We start from the raw sequence: 16,660 nt of genomic DNA on the forward strand, positions 1-16,660 counted from the left end.
TACTAGACAAGTCCCTCTATCTCCTGGACACCGCAACTCATTTATGGGGAAAATATCCAACCCTGCTGCTCAATGATGTGCACCTTGTACCAAAAAAAAGTTTGTTTCTGGAGCAGAAGTTTAATGGGATGTCTACATTAATTTGGATGGAGGGGAAAGCAGAGGGAAACACTCTCTTTGAGTTTTCCTCTGGAAATAGATTTTTCTTTTGGGGGGGAAGCGTGGACGCTCCAATGGTCTTGAAATAGAAATTGAATAATAAACTATGAATACTGATTTGCAGGAGCAAATATGTTAAAATCAACAATCATACGGGGTGGGGGCGAGGTCAGATCCTAGGCAGATGGCCCTCAAATGCTTACCTAAAGGACCCGTCCAAGTTCTCACATGCAAAGCGGAAAACAATATCTACACGGGAAGGTAAGGAGTAAATCTAATGGTGAAACTAAATGTGTGTATGTGGGGCCTATGAAGTTGCTTAGTTGCCTACAGGGATATGCCGGTGTCTCACAGGGAAATAGAAAAGTGAGTGGCTCTGCTGGAAGGAGAGAACTAGGTTACGGTGAGCACCATAATGAGCTGGGTGAAGATAGACTTTCGAAGATTCAAGCAGATCTTTCAATGTAACTCGACAGGTGATCAATCGAGCCTCCCTATTAAATACATTGCTCACACATAGAATTAAGCTTTTGTCCGGCTCCTTATGATCAAGAGCTGCCAAACGAGGCTATCTCTGCCCCGGTTGTTGGTTTCTGACCTTCAGCGATGTACACCACTGCTTCCCTACGTTAGATGTGAGCGCTTCTGTCCACTGTGTGTCTGCTAACGTGCGGTCCATTCTAAACCCCAACAAGATCCCTTATCAACACGCCAGTCAGAAGTGCTACCAAAGCTGTGTCACTGACATAGAGCACAAGAAGAAATGTATGGGTGGGCCCTAAACTCAGCCACGTGGCGGTTGGTGGAGTTTTTGCAAACTCCGCGCTCTACGCTGAAGCGCAGTGTTGCAAATCTCTGCGAACTCCACTGGCGGAGCAGAGTTTACTGCCCACGGCTACAATCTTAGTTTCCTGGAAAAACGATATTCTTGACAAAGGTATTTCTGCATCACAATATTTTTGTATCACAATATATTTTTCCTATATTTCTGTATGATGATATTTACAACTCGCTATTTGTCTGCAATATCCAAATACTGATATTAGTAGTCAGGATGAATAACTCACCAAAAGCCCTAAGGATGAAATGTGTTACTATTGCATATGTATGTGAATGGGCTTGGTCAAAGAAATTCCATGAAAGATTAATGGTTTCCCCAGCTTCATAACATCTGTATCTCATTCAGTCAAAAATATAGACAACCCCTATACTTTAATCTTTTGTTAAAAATTATTTTTATTGCGTTTTCCAAATAAAACAAAACATAAAACAAAGCATGAACACACAATACACCTTGCATAGCATTCCACAATGGCCATTTAGGGTAAGCATAAGATAGTGACTATCTCGGTCGAATCTAGACATATGTGCGAACGGACTGTACGCAAAGAAAAGTCAGAGGCAGTAGTACAGTTCACATGGATACACATACTTGGAACAAACAGAACATCGGTTAATGCTCTGCCCCGGGTCCTTCGGACGACGGAGTCCCACCCGCCTCATCTCCCTCCACCTCCAGACCATAATATTTAATCCATGGGGCCCAAATTTTCCAGAACTTTTTAGGACAGCCCGGGCCTTGTATATCACCGGTACCGCAACGATGTACAAGTCGAGACTTGCCCTCCATTTGTTAATAGTAGGTATTTGTGAAGCCCCCCAGTATTTAGCTAGATCCCATTTGGCTACTACCAACCCCAAGTTAGCTAAAACAAGTTTGCGCCTTGGGATGTCTACCTCTGTTGGAATTCCCAAAAGGAGAAACCGTGGCTCCAGTTCTATTTGGACTTTCAATATACGATTGAGCTCCCCCACAATCGATCCCCAATAGGCCTGTATCTCAGTGCACTCCCAAAGGGTATGTATAAATGTCCCAGGCTCAGTGTGACATCAAAGACACTCCGGGCTCCCGGCTCTTGCGATTGTATGCAATTTGGCTCTATCAAAATATGTGCGGTGTAGTATTTTGTATTGGATGAGACGTAACCTTAATTTAATTGCCACTTCACGTGGATGCATGAGGGCGGCCTCCCAATCAATATCCTCCAACTCACCGGTGACCGTTTCCCATTTTGCCCGATTTAATCAAAGTGTTTGATCGAAACTACTTAACCCCTTTGCACGGGGGGGGCGCCGCGGTGCTTGTGATGAGCCCAGCTCGTCATGAGGCACAGTGGAGCTGTGCTCATGACGAGCTGGGCTCGTCACGACTTCGCCCACTAATTGATTCTCCCGCACAGGCGGGGAAACAATCGTGCATGGGCGGAGCGCGGCCATAATGACGAGCCCAGTTGAAAATGTATACATATATGTTCTGTCTTAGAAGCTACTCAATTCATTCTATTTGACATGCTGTTAACCCTGGCCTGGGAAAATTTCAAATGTGTGTCAAAAAATACTTATTGTATTTTATGGAGAATCTGAATTAATAATTAAGTCTCTTTGAGGCATGAAATTATATTTAATGCCTACTAGAAAGGATTTCTCTACCACTTATTGTTGCCTGGTACACTTTCGCCTGAAGCTGCGTAACCTCGCCTGTATAAAATAAAACAGTTGATAATTGCTCTTGACTCTCTAAAGCATTACATTTTATCTGTTTTTGATTAATGTTGTATATTTTTATGACAGTTACACAATGGAACAGGACGTGTGTGAAATGATTCCCTGGACTGCATATAGAATATAGAATATGAAGATTTGCATTAAATCTGTCACTTGGCAACCGTTAAATGCTATATTTGTCATTGTTACTTTAATGAGAAGATCTCAGTATTTGAAGTCCTCCATATTAAACTGAAGCATTGTGCACATTAACGATATTTTCATTCTGTGTATTAAGTTAACAAAGTGCCTTAAAGAGATGACTTAGGCTTTTATGTATATCTGTATAAATTATATTGCAGTTTTTTAAAGATTTTTTAAATGTTTTTTTAAATATCTGGAATGTTATTGTTCTAGAATATTGTTGCCAGAATGCTGTCTGACATAAATATTGTATCTTAAATTTCACCCCATTTGAGTTTATAATCGAAACTCTATATTCAATGGAATTCATGTTTGTACACAACAGTCACAACACAATATTTATGCTATTTCTGTAGGTGATATTCTCACAATCAACCATAAATGTTGCCTTGTGTGTTGACCAAGCAGTCCAGAATATAGTAGCCAGACTCAAGGCAGACATCAGGAACTTCATCTCCATCCTCACCACACTAGACTAATGCCACTGGGTCCCCATCAGCTTTCATATGTCATCCCTGCATTAAACATAATCCATAACATACATTCCACCCTCATATGCACACTAACCAATGGTCAACCAGACTTGAGTTTCCATGATCAACACAACCTCAGAGCTGACACTTCAAAAGGCACAAACTCATTTCCTCCAGACAATGGCAGTTCATTACAATTGTTCCTCTTCCTCCATCACATTAGAACCATTGCCTACTCATCATTAGGGATATATTAAAAACGTATTTTTCTGAGACATTCTATTTCTTCTCCTTTGACATAAAATGAAGACAATACTTTTTAGCTCTACTGCTGACTGACCCTCTTACTCTAGCGCTCCGGACCATACTTCTCTGCAGTCCTAAAGCCACTGAATGTGATCAGAACCAACAAACAACTCCAACCACCAACCCCATGCTTGTATTTAAAACCAAAAGTCACATGTGTCTCACCCAGATTTGAGGTACCTCTGTGTAACTAGCACACAGATCCTTGAGGCATGTCCCGTTACATGAAATGAGATCTTCTTATAGCACCAGAGAGCACCTACTTTCGGGGGTGGCAGCTGGTGGGGGGGGGGGTTGGGAAAAAATAAAAATATAAACATACCTTTTCTGCTGGGCACCGCACTACAATTCCCATGGGCACAGGCTGCCAGACCACACCCAATCCTGCCGCTTCTCCCAGCATGAAATCCTGTGCCCCTGGGCATTAGGATATCTCCAAGGAACTGCCTGCGTGCATGTCTGTTTGGTCATCCGTGGACAGCCGGCCAAACTGACATGCGCACTTTTAGTGCCTACCACTCCTCCTGCTGTGTGACACTGCTACCTTTTCCCGCCCCGCCCTCGACTCGGTGCATTGGAAGTAAAAATAAAATGACAATAAAACTATTTTTTATCTGACTGCTGCATTTCAACAGTGGGGCAACACTCCTCCGCCATAGCTGGGGAGCTTCCCCTGCCCACTTTGAAGCATGTTCACATGTCCCATGTGGTATTCAGAACTTAAAGCCAATACATATATAGGTTCAGGGTCTCTGGAGGAAACTGAGGTATAATTTTCCTATGAATTACCTTTATATCACCCGAGTGTCCACCAGGTGCAGAAGCGCTCCTAAATCGCAACTATTCTTGTACTGGTTCAAGAATAAAAGAGTGGTGATACTACAGAAGCAGAGCAGCACACAGTCCCAGTTAGAATACAGAATTGAAGGAAGCCCTCTTCGTTTTTGTTGAAAATTATTCAGGTATACTCACATGCAATAGAATGTATGCATTTGGAAGTCTAGCAAACTACATTCCTGAATAGTTAAATGCTATGCATAGGCACATTTGCTAAGTTTTCTTTCTCCTTGGCTCTACTACAAAGTCCAAGAGAGCTCCGTCTTCTTTTCCACCATACAAATGGTTTGCTACTGTCCTTGACATGCATAAATATTTGACCATTTAAAGAGTGTGAAACTACTTACAACAGGCTTGTGAATACCCACAAACATGCAGGTTTGTAGGGGTTCGCCACCTTTTGTAACTGACCCCATAATGAAATCCAGCAAGAGAGACCTGTGAGCTGAATTATTTTCATATAAAATAAAACTATGATGGTGAGTAAATCCATTTCCACATTAAATGTATATTTTTCCAAACAGAAAGTTGAGTTTGTACTGTAATGATGTCATTCTTATACCAATGTTTTAGAAATGTGTGCAAGTAGCCTTCTGAATTGGGTCCTATGTATTTTAGGGACCAAGTTGTGCATACTGTGGATGCACAAAGTTGCACTCAAGTTTGCTGAGCCCAGGAGTGTAGTCAGACTGCAGCTGGGGCCCCTAGAGGACAAGTTATTGACCCAGGAAGGATTGACCTGTAACCACAATACTGGGCGACCAATAGTCCTGTGGCGACTAGGATTCTGCCAGCACTGAGAGGACTTCGAGGGACGTCAACCATGTGACCAGGATCACCTCACCCCCTTCGTAGATTGAGAAGTAGTCACAGCAAGACCCCCATCGACTGCATCGCATCCACAGCATCCTTGTGCACCTTTAGCATCCTTCCTCCCTTGCATCAGGACTACTTCCATAGGAAAGCCCTGCAATTGATAAAACGCCTGGAACTGACTCAGGACTGCTTCACCTGCTTAGGTAACTGTTTCGTGGGACTTTGCTGGTCCCACTGACTGGCTCCCTACTTGAGTTTGTCATCTAAAGTGACTCTAATTTACCGCATTCTAAATAGCCCAAACTTTTTGGTGAAAAGGTTTCTAAGTGACAAATTAATTGAATTTGCCAATGCCTTTTCTCGGTTGAGTGGAATAATACGATTTACTATAGCTTGTAAATTCTATATCTCCGGAACCCTCTAGTGGATCTTTTTCACCGTGGTGTTTAAAAATGTATTAAAATACATGTCTATTTTATAACCTGGTGTCTTCTGCGATCGTTTAGGTGCCATTTAAATGTGGTGTACTTGTTCTTTTGTGTAAGCCTTGCTATGCCGAGCCACAGCTACCCAGGGTTGAGATGAAGGTTTAAAAAATGAAAGCTAAGGGTCCAAAAGGGGTTGGTAAGTGTACTACACTGTGAGGTTGCAAAACTACACCATATGATACACCGCATTTCCTCACAGCAGCCCAATTAAAGGTTGGTCCACTAACATCATTCTTGCTATTTGTCCTTCTATCTGAGACTATGATGAAAACCATGGTACTCCTATACAGATAACCCTTCAAATGTCTCCCAGGTGCAAGGAAAACCTCCTAACTTGTGGGAAATATTAGTTATGTGAGTACTAAAAGCAGAGCTAAAATTGAGAGGATTAAACACCAGGAAGAACAAGTGATTGCACTTCTGCCATACCGGCATAGCATGTGTAACTGGAGCCAAAGTTTTTATTTCCACCAAAAAGCTTCTCTCTCACGTTGTATGCTTGAGTCAATTCTAGACACCAGTATTATCGCATTGGTAAGCAGCAATAAATTGGGTCCACCATAAAGTTGGCAAAGGATGCTCTTAGTTGCTATGGTATCGTTGGACATGTTGTGTACCAGGCCAGTCCTTCTCACATTAGGTATATTTCCAATAGCCCCCAGGCAGTGAAGGTACGCCAACTTACTACTTGGAGCAGGTAAATCAGGCAGATGTCTCGTGACTTACTCCTCCTAACCTTACCTGGAAAGGATCGATGTAGAGGTGCAGTACGTTATTGCATGCCTGTTTGGTACTGGCAGGCTGCCTTGCCTTCTAGACTAGGGACTATACTCTTTCACAGACCTTTTGTGAGAAGCTGTCCTGGTGATTAGGGAAACCTTGTGTAAAGAATTATGTTGGAATTCTTACAATCCTACATTTGAATATCCAAATAGGAAATCACTTGAGCTAAAACTAAAACTCTATGCATTATTTGTTTATATGACCTGAAAACACACTATCATATTGGATAAAACATCAGCAATACACTTGGATAGTATCATGATAATATAGCAATGGCAGTCAGCATTCGTGATGAAAGATCAGGATCCTTAACCCCTTCGCTGCTAGGCCTTTTCCCCTCCTGTGCTAAGCCCTTTTTGGGCTATTTGAGGTAGTGCGCGCTTAGGCCCCTGTAACTTTTTGACCACATTAGGTATCCACGCCAAATTTGCGTCCTTTTCTTCCAACATCTTGGGGATTCTAAAGGTACCCAGGGTTTGTGGATTCTCCTAGAGGGGTCACAGAAATTAGTCAAAATACAGCAATTTTTTTTTTTTTTTGTGAAAAATGTGAAAAACGGGCTGCAAATGAAAGCTTCTGGGTTTTTCTCTGCAAATGGTATCAAAAAAGGGTTTGTGGGGCTGAAATCACAATTTCTCCAGCTTTTAGGGAATGACAGACTTTTGTTAGAAAACCAACATTTTTTACACAGTTTTGGCATTTTTCTGGGACATACCCTATTTTTGCTATTTTTTGTGCTTTCAACCTCCTTCCAGTTAACGGTAGAAAAGGGTAACAAAACAATACTGGATCCTGGAAAGCTATACATTTTTGAAAAGTAGACAAAATTCTGAATTCAGCAAGGGGTCATTTGCGTAGATCCATCAAGGTTTCTTTATAGAAATTTACAGGCAAATATAGGAGAAATTAAAAATTTGTTGAAAAAAGCAGCCTCTTGAGTCAACGTTTTTACCTGTAACTTCTTCGAATTATGACATCTCTTTGAAAGCAATGTACCGTTACATCCGGTAGACCTTCCTGGTTGTGTGGACATATAGGACTTGTAGGTTCATCAAGAGCCCAACGAACCCAGAGTAGAAAAATGAGCAGCATTTTGTAATGTTTTTTTTTTTTGGTCCGGGTATATAGCAATTATTGTGGGAAAATGTATACTTGGAAAAATCGGTATGAAAGTCACCTATGTATTTCTGAAATGGGAACAAATTACAGAGTTCAGAAACAGTGCATATTTGCACATTTTCGAAATTGGGAATACTCATATTTGCATGACAATTATTGGTCATTTTTCAAAATGACTTTTTTTTTACACAATGTCTTTCATTTGGAAGGGAGAAATGCATCAAAAATCAACAGGTAATAACAGTTGCTTTACAAATTTGAACTACCCTAAGTCTCCCGAGAAAAATGGTACCTCACTTGTGTGGGTAGGCATAGTGCCCACGACAGGAAGTGGCTCAAAACCTAAGGTGAACACACCACATTTTCACACTGAAAATTTACACTTTTTTTGCAAAGAGTCTAGCTGTAGTTTTTGAACCCTAGCCCTGCCGGCACCTAGGGAAACCTAGCAAACCTATACATTTTTGAAAACTAGACACCCAGGGGAATCCAGGATGGGGTGACTTGACTGCCTCCCACCATGGTCTGTTACCCAGAATCCCTTGCAAACGTAAAAAATTGAAAAAAAAACCACATTTTCCCCACATTTCTGTGATGGAAAGTTCTGGAATCTGCGTGGATCCACAAATTTCCACCCACCCCGCGTTCCCCAAAGTCCTACGAGAAAAATGGTACCTCACTTGTGCGGGTCGGCCTAGTGCCCGCGACAGGAAACGGCGCAAAACGCAACGTGGTTTTGGAGTGAAAAATGACCCTTTTTTTGGCAAAGTGACTAGCTGTAGATTTTGTACCTTAGCCCTGCCGGCACCTAGGGAAACCTAGCAAACCTATACATTTCTGAAAACTAGACACCCAGGGGAATCCAGGATGGGGTGACTTGACTGCCTCCCACCATGGTCTGTTACCCAGAATCCCTTGCAAACGTAAAAAATTTAAAAAAAAACCACATTTTCCCCACATTTCTGTGATGGAAAGTTCTGGAATCTGCGTGGATCCACAAATTTCCACCCACCCCGCGTTCCCCAAAGTCCTACGAGAAAAATGGTACCTCACTTGTGCGGGTCGGCCTAGTGCCCGCGACAGGAAACGGCGCAAAACGCAACGTGGTTTTGGAGTGAAAAATGACCCTTTTTTTGGCAAAGTGACTAGCTGTAGATTTTGTACCCTAGCCCTGCCGGCACCTAGGGAAACCTAGCAAACCTATACATTTCTGAAAACTAGACACCCAGGGGAATCCAGGATGGGGTGACTTGACTGCCTCCCACCATGGTCTGTTACCCAGAATCCCTTGCAAACGTAAAAAATTGAAAAAAAAACCACATTTTCCCCACATTTCTGTGATGGAAAGTTCTGGAATTTGCGTGGATCCACAAATTTCCACCCACCCCGCGTTCCCCAAAGTCCTACGAGAAAAATGGTACCTCACTTGTGCGGGTCGGCCTAGTGCCCGCGACAGGAAACGGCGCAAAACGCAACGTGGTTTTGGAGTGAAAAATGACCCTTTTTTTGGCAAAGTGACTAGCTGTAGATTTTGTACCCTAGCCCTGCCGGCACCTAGGGAAACCTAGCAAACCTATACATTTTTGAAAACTAGACACCCAGGGGAATCCAGGATGGGGTGACTTGACTGCCTCCCACCATGGTCTGTTACCCAGAATCCCTTGCAAACGTAAAAAATTGAAAAAAAAACCACATTTTCCCCACATTTCTGTGATGGAAAGTTCTGGAATCTGCGTGGATCCACAAATTTCCACCCACCCCGCGTTCCCCAAAGTCCTACGAGAAAAATGGTACCTCACTTGTGCGGGTCGGCCTAGTGCCCGCGACAGGAAACGGCGCAAAACGCAACGTGGTTTTGGAGTGAAAAATGACCCTTTTTTTGGCAAAGTGACTAGCTGTAGATTTTGTACCCTAGCCCTGCCGGCACCTAGGGAAACCTAGCAAACCTATACATTTCTGAAAACTAGACACCCAGGGGAATCCAGGATGGGGTGACTTGACTGCCTCCCACCATGGTCTGTTACCCAGAATCCCTTGCAAACGTAAAAAATTGACAAAAAAAACACATTTTCCCCACATTTCTGTGATGGAAAGTTCTGGAATCTGCGTGGATCCACAAATTTCCACCCACCCCGCGTTCCCCAAAGTCCTACGAGAAAAATGGTACCTCACTTGTGCGGGTTGGCCTAGTGCCCGCGACAGGAAACGGCGCAAAACGCAACGTGGTTTTGGAGTGAAAAATGACCCTTTTTTTGGCAAAGTGACTAGCTGTACATTTTGTACCCTAGCCCTGCCGGCACCTAGGGAAACCTAGCAAACCTATACATTTCTGAAAACTAGACACCCAGGGGAATCCAGGATGGGGTGACTTGACTGCCTCCCACCATGGTCTGTTACCCAGAATCCCTTGCAAACGTAAAAAATTGACAAAAAAAACACATTTTCCCCACATTTCTGTGATGGAAAGTTCTGGAATCTGCGTGGATCCACAAATTTCCACCCACCCCGCGTTCCCCAAAGTCCTACGAGAAAAATGGTACCTCACTTGTGCGGGTTGGCCTAGTGGCCGCGACAGGAAACGGCGCAAAACGCAACGTGGTTTTGGAGTGAAAAATGACCCTTTTTTTGGCAAAGTGACTAGCTGCAGATTTTGTACCCTAGCCCTGCCGGCACCTAGGGAAACCTAGCAAACCTATACATTTCTGAAAACTAGACACCCAGGGGAATCCAGGATGGGGTGACTTGACTGCCTCCCACCATGGTCTGTTACCCAGAATCCCTTGCAAACGTAAAAAATTGACAAAAAAAACACATTTTCCCCACATTTCTGTGATGGAAAGTTCTGGAATCTGCGTGGATCCACAAATTTCCACCCACCCCGCGTTCCCCAAAGTCCTACGAGAAAAATGGTACCTCACTTGTGCGGGTCGGCCTAGTGCCCGCGACAGGAAACGGCGCAAAACGCAACGTGGTTTTGGAGTGAAAAATGACCCTTTTTTTGGCAAAGTGACTAGCTGTAGATTTTGTACCCTAGCCCTGCCGGCACCTAGGGAAACCTAGCAAACCTATACATTTTTGAAAACTAGACACCCAGGGGAATCCAGGATGGGGTGACTTGACTGCCTCCCACCATGGTCTGTTACCCAGAATCCCTTGCAAACGTAAAAAATTGAAAAAAAAACCACATTTTCCCCACATTTCTGTGATGGAAAGTTCTGGAATCTGCGTGGATCCACAAATTTCCACCCACCCCGCGTTCCCCAAAGTCCTACGAGAAAAATGGTACCTCACTTGTGCGGGTCGGCCTAGTGCCCGCGACAGGAAACGGCGCAAAACGCAACGTGGTTTTGGAGTGAAAAATGACCCTTTTTTTGGCAAAGTGACTAGCTGTAGATTTTGTACCCTAGCCCTGCCGGCACCTAGGGAAACCTAGCAAACCTATACATTTCTGAAAACTAGACACCCAGGGGAATCCAGGATGGGGTGACTTGACTGCCTCCCACCATGGTCTGTTACCCAGAATCCCTTGCAAACGTAAAAAATTGACAAAAAAAACACATTTTCCCCACATTTCTGTGATGGAAAGTTCTGGAATCTGCGTGGATCCACAAATTTCCACCCACCCCGCGTTCCCCAAAGTCCTACGAGAAAAATGGTACCTCACTTGTGCGGGTTGGCCTAGTGCCCGCGACAGGAAACGGCGCAAAACGCAACGTGGTTTTGGAGTGAAAAATGACCCTTTTTTTGGCAAAGTGACTAGCTGTACATTTTGTACCCTAGCCCTGCCGGCACCTAGGGAAACCTAGCAAACCTATACATTTCTGAAAACTAGACACCCAGGGGAATCCAGGATGGGGTGACTTGACTGCCTCCCACCATGGTCTGTTACCCAGAATCCCTTGCAAACGTAAAAAATTGACAAAAAAAACACATTTTCCCCACATTTCTGTGATGGAAAGTTCTGGAATCTGCGTGGATCCACAAATTTCCACCCACCCCGCGTTCCCCAAAGTCCTACGAGAAAAATGGTACCTCACTTGTGCGGGTTGGCCTAGTGCCCGCGACAGGAAACGGCGCAAAACGCAACGTGGTTTTGGAGTGAAAAATGACCCTTTTTTTGGCAAAGTGACTAGCTGTACATTTTGTACCCTAGCCCTGCCGGCACCTAGGGAAACCTAGCAAACCTATACATTTCTGAAAACTAGACACCCAGGGGAATCCAGGATGGGGTGACTTGACTGCCTCCCACCATGGTCTGTTACCCAGAATCCCTTGCAAACGTAAAAAATTGACAAAAAAAACACATTTTCCCCACATTTCTGTGATGGAAAGTTCTGGAATCTGCGTGGATCCACAAATTTCCACCCACCCCGCGTTCCCCAAAGTCCTACGAGAAAAATGGTACCTCACTTGTGCGGGTTGGCCTAGTGGCCGCGACAGGAAACGGCGCAAAACGCAACGTGGTTTTGGAGTGAAAAATGACCCTTTTTTTGGCAAAGTGACTAGCTGCAGATGTTGTACCCTAGCCCTGCCGGCACCTAGGGAAACCTAGCAAACCTATACATTTCTGAAAACTAGACACCCAGGGGAATCCAGGATGGGGTGACTTGACTGCCTCCCACCATGGTCTGTTACCCAGAATCCCTTGCAAACGTAAAAAATTGACAAAAAAAACACATTTTCCCCACATTTCTGTGATGGAAAGTTCTGGAATCTGCGTGGATCCACAAATTTCCACCCACCCCGCGTTCCCCAAAGTCCTACGAGAAAAATGGTACCTCACTTGTGCGGGTTGGCCTAGTGCCCGCGACAGGAAACGGCGCAAAACGCAACGTGGTTTTGGAGTGAAAAATGACCCTTTTTTTGGCAAAGTGACTAGCTGTAGATTTTGTACCCTAGCCCTGCCGGCACCTAGGGAAACCTAGCAAACCTATACATTTCTGAAAACTAGACACCCGGCGGCTTCCAGGGAGGTATGGCTTGCGTGGATCCCCCAACGTTTCCTTACCCAGAATCCCCTGCAAACCTCAATTTTTGCCCAAAAAATCACTTTTTTCACACATTTTGGGGTGGGAAAGTAGTGGCATCACCGGGCTCACACAAATTTACCACCACCCAGCGTTCCCCCAGGTCTCCCGGTAAAAATGGTGCCTCACTTGTGTGGGAGGCCCAAGTACCCGCGGCAGGCAAGGGCCCCAAAGGTAGTGAGGCCACCTCAAGATGGCCTATCGCCAAACCACCTGGTTTTGCAAGGGGGGTCACTTTGGTTTTTGGCCCGGTGCACGGCGGCCATCTAGGGAAACCTACCAAACCCAGGCATTTTTGAAAACTAGACACCCGGCGGCTTCCAGGGAGGTATGGCTTGCGTGGATCCCCCAACGTTTCCTTACCCAGAATCCCCTGCAAACCTCAATTTTTGCTCAAAAAATCACTTTTTTCACACATTTTGGGGTGGGAAAGTAGTGGCATCACGGGGCTCACACAAATTTACCACCACCCAGCGTTCCCCCAGGTCTCCCGGTAAAAATGGTGCCTCACTTGTGTGGGAGGCCCAAGTACCCGCGGCAGGCAAGGGCCCCAAAGGTAGTGAGGCCACCTCAAGATGGCCTATCGCCAAACCACCTGGTTTTGCAAGGGGGGTCACTTTGGTTTTTGGCCCGGTGCGCGGCGGCCATCTAGGGAAACCTACCAAACCCAGGCATTTTTGAAAACTAGACACCCGGCGGCTTCCAGGGAGGTATGGCTTGCGTGGATCCCCCAACGTTTCCTTACCCAGAATCCCCTGCAAACCTCAATTTTTGCTCAAAAAATCACTTTTTTCACACATTTTGGGGTGGGAAAGTAGTGGCATCACCGGGCTCACACAAATTTACCACCACCCAGCGTTCCCCCAGGTCTCCCGGTAAAAATGGTGCCTCACTTGTGTGGGAGGCCCAAGTACCCGCGGCAGGCAAGGGCCCCAAAGGTAGTGAGGCCACCTCAAGATGGCCTATCGCCAAACCACCTGGTTTTGCAAGGGGGGTCACTTTGGTTTTTGGCCCGGTGCGCGGCGGCCATCTAGGGAAACCTACCAAACCCAGGCATTTTTGAAAACTAGACACCCGGCGGCTTCCAGGGAGGTATGGCTTGCGTGGATCCCCCAACGTTTCCTTACCCAGAATCCCCTGCAAACCTCAATTTTTGCTCAAAAAATCACTTTTTTCACACATTTTGGGGTGGGAAAGTAGTGGCATCACCGGGCTCACACAAATTTACCACCACCCAGCGTTCCCCCAGGTCTCCCGGTAAAAATGGTGCCTCACTTGTGTGGGAGGCCCAAGTACCCGCGGCAGGCAAGGGCCCCAAAGGTAGTGAGGCCACCTCAAGATGGCCTATCGCCAAACCACCTGGTTTTGCAAGGGGGGTCACTTTGGTTTTTGGCCCGGTGCGCGGCGGCCATCTAGGGAAACCTACCAAACCCAGGCATTTTTGAAAACTAGACACCCGGCGGCTTCCAGGGAGGTATGGCTTGCGTGGATCCCCCAACGTTTCCTTACCCAGAATCCCCTGCAAACCTCAATTTTTGCTCAAAAAATCACTTTTTTCACACATTTTGGGGTGGGAAAGTAGTGGCATCACCGGGCTCACACAAATTTACCACCACCCAGCGTTCCCCCAGGTCTCCCGGTAAAAATGGTGCCTCACTTGTGTGGGAGGCCCAAGTACCCGCGGCAGGCAAGGGCCCCAAAGGTAGTGAGGCGACCTCAAGATGGCCTATCGCCAAACCACCTGGTTTTGCAAGGGGGGTCACTTTGGTTTTTGGCCCGGTGCGCGGCGGCCATCTAGGGAAACCTACCAAACCCAGGCATTTTTGAAAACTAGACACCCGGCGGCTTCCAGGGAGGTATGGCTTGCGTGGATCCCCCAACGTTTCCTTACCCAGAATCCCCTGCAAACCTCAATTTTTGCCCAAAAAATCACTTTTTTCACACATTTTGGGGTGGGAAAGTAGTGGCATCACCGGGCTCACACAAATTTACCACCACCCAGCGTTCCCCCAGGTCTCCCGGTAAAAATGGTGCCTCACTTGTGTGGGAGGCCCAAGTACCCGCGGCAGGCAAGGGCCCCAAAGGTAGTGAGGCCACCTCAAGATGGCCTATCGCCAAACCACCTGGTTTTGCAAGGGGGGTCACTTTGGTTTTTGGCCCGGTGCGCGGCGGCCATCTAGGGAAACCTACCAAACCCAGGCATTTTTTAAAACTAGACACCCGGCGGCTTCCAGGGAGGTATGGCTTGCGTGGATCCCCCAACGTTTCCTTACCCAGAATCCCCTGCAAACCTCAATTTTTGCTCAAAAAATCACTTTTTTCACACATTTTGGGGTGGGAAAGTAGTGGCATCACCGGGCTCACACAAATTTACCACCACCCAGCGTTCCCCCAGGTCTCCCGGTAAAAATGGTGCCTCACTTGTGTGGGAGGCCCAAGTACCCGCGGCAGGCAAGGGCCCCAAAGGTAGTGAGGCCACCTCAAGATGGCCTATCGCCAAACCACCTGGTTTTGCAAGGGGGGTCACTTTGGTTTTTGGCCCGGTGCGCGGCGGCCATCTAGGGAAACCTACCAAACCCAGGCATTTTTGAAAACTAGACACCCGGCGGCTTCCAGGGAGGTATGGCTTGCGTGGATCCCCCAACGTTTCCTTACCCAGAATCCCCTGCAAACCTCAATTTTTGCTCAAAAAATCACTTTTTTCACACATTTTGGGGTGGGAAAGTAGTGGCATCACCGGGCTCACACAAATTTACCACCACCCAGCGTTCCCCCAGGTCTCCCGGTAAAAATGGTGCCTCACTTGTGTGGGAGGCCCAAGTACCCGCGGCAGGCAAGGGCCCCAAAGGTAGTGAGGCCACCTCAAGATGGCCTATCGCCAAACCACCTGGTTTTGCAAGGGGGGTCACTTTGGTTTTTGGCCCGGTGCGCGGCGGCCATCTAGGGAAACCTACCAAACCCAGGCATTTTTGAAAACTAGACACCCGGCGGCTTCCAGGGAGGTATGGCTTGCGTGGATCCCCCAACGTTTCCTTACCCAGAATCCCCTGCAAACCTCAATTTTTGCTCAAAAAATCACTTTTTTCACACATTTTGGGGTGGGAAAGTAGTGGCATCACCGGGCTCACACAAATTTACCACCACCCAGCGTTCCCCCAGGTCTCCCGGTAAAAATGGTGCCTCACTTGTGTGGGAGGTCTAAGTACCCGCGGCAGGCAAGGACAACAAACGTAGTGAGGCGACATTTGGGATAGGCAATGTTGATGTTGCCTCACTACGTTTGGGGCCCTTGCCTGCCGCGGGTACTTGGGCCTCCCACACAAGTGAGGCACCATTTTTACCGGGAGACCTGGGGGAACGCTGGGTGGTGGTAAATTTGTGTGAGCCCGGTGATGCCACTACTTTCCCACCCCAAAATGTGTGAAAAAAGTGATTTTTTGAGCAAAAATTGAGGTTTGCAGGGGATTCTGGGTAAGGAAACGTTGGGGGATCCACGCAAGCCATACCTCCCTGGAAGCCGCCGGGTGTCTAGTTTTCAAAAATGCCTGGGTTTGGTAGGTTTCCCTAGATGGCCGCCGCGCACCGGGCCAAAAACCAAAGTGACCCCCCTTGCAAAACCAGGTGGTTTGGCGATAGGCCATCTTGAGGTGGCCTCACTACCTTTGGGGCCCTTGCCTGCCGCGGGTACTTGGGCCTCCCACACAAGTGAGGCACCATTTTTACCGGGAGACCTGGGGGAACGCTGGGTGGAGGTAAATTTGTGTGAGCCCGGTGATGCCACTACTTTCCCACCCCAAAATGTGTGAAAAAAGTGATTTTTTGAGCAAAAATTGAGGTTTGCAGGGGATTCTGGGTAAGGAAACGTTGGGGGATCCACGCAAGCCATACCTCCCTGGAAGCCGCC

The 16,660-nt window shown here is 46.4% G+C and overlaps 1 long non-coding RNA gene across 1 annotated transcript; it reads right to left on the reverse strand.

Moving 5' to 3' along the window:
• Positions 1 to 7,149: 7,149 nt before the first annotated feature.
• LOC146854907 (uncharacterized) lies at positions 7,150 to 12,011 on the reverse strand. Its single transcript, XR_014980763.1, has 3 exons — positions 11,149 to 12,011; positions 8,911 to 10,029; positions 7,150 to 8,537 (listed from the first exon to the last, which is right to left on the reverse strand). It is a non-coding gene; the product is annotated as an uncharacterized LOC146854907 (long non-coding RNA).
• Positions 12,012 to 16,660: the final 4,649 nt, after the last annotated feature.

This window comes from Triturus cristatus, chromosome 4_1 (assembly GCF_964204655.1).
Source record: "Triturus cristatus chromosome 4_1, aTriCri1.1, whole genome shotgun sequence".
Classification (NCBI taxonomy): Eukaryota; Metazoa; Chordata; class Amphibia; order Caudata; family Salamandridae; genus Triturus; species Triturus cristatus.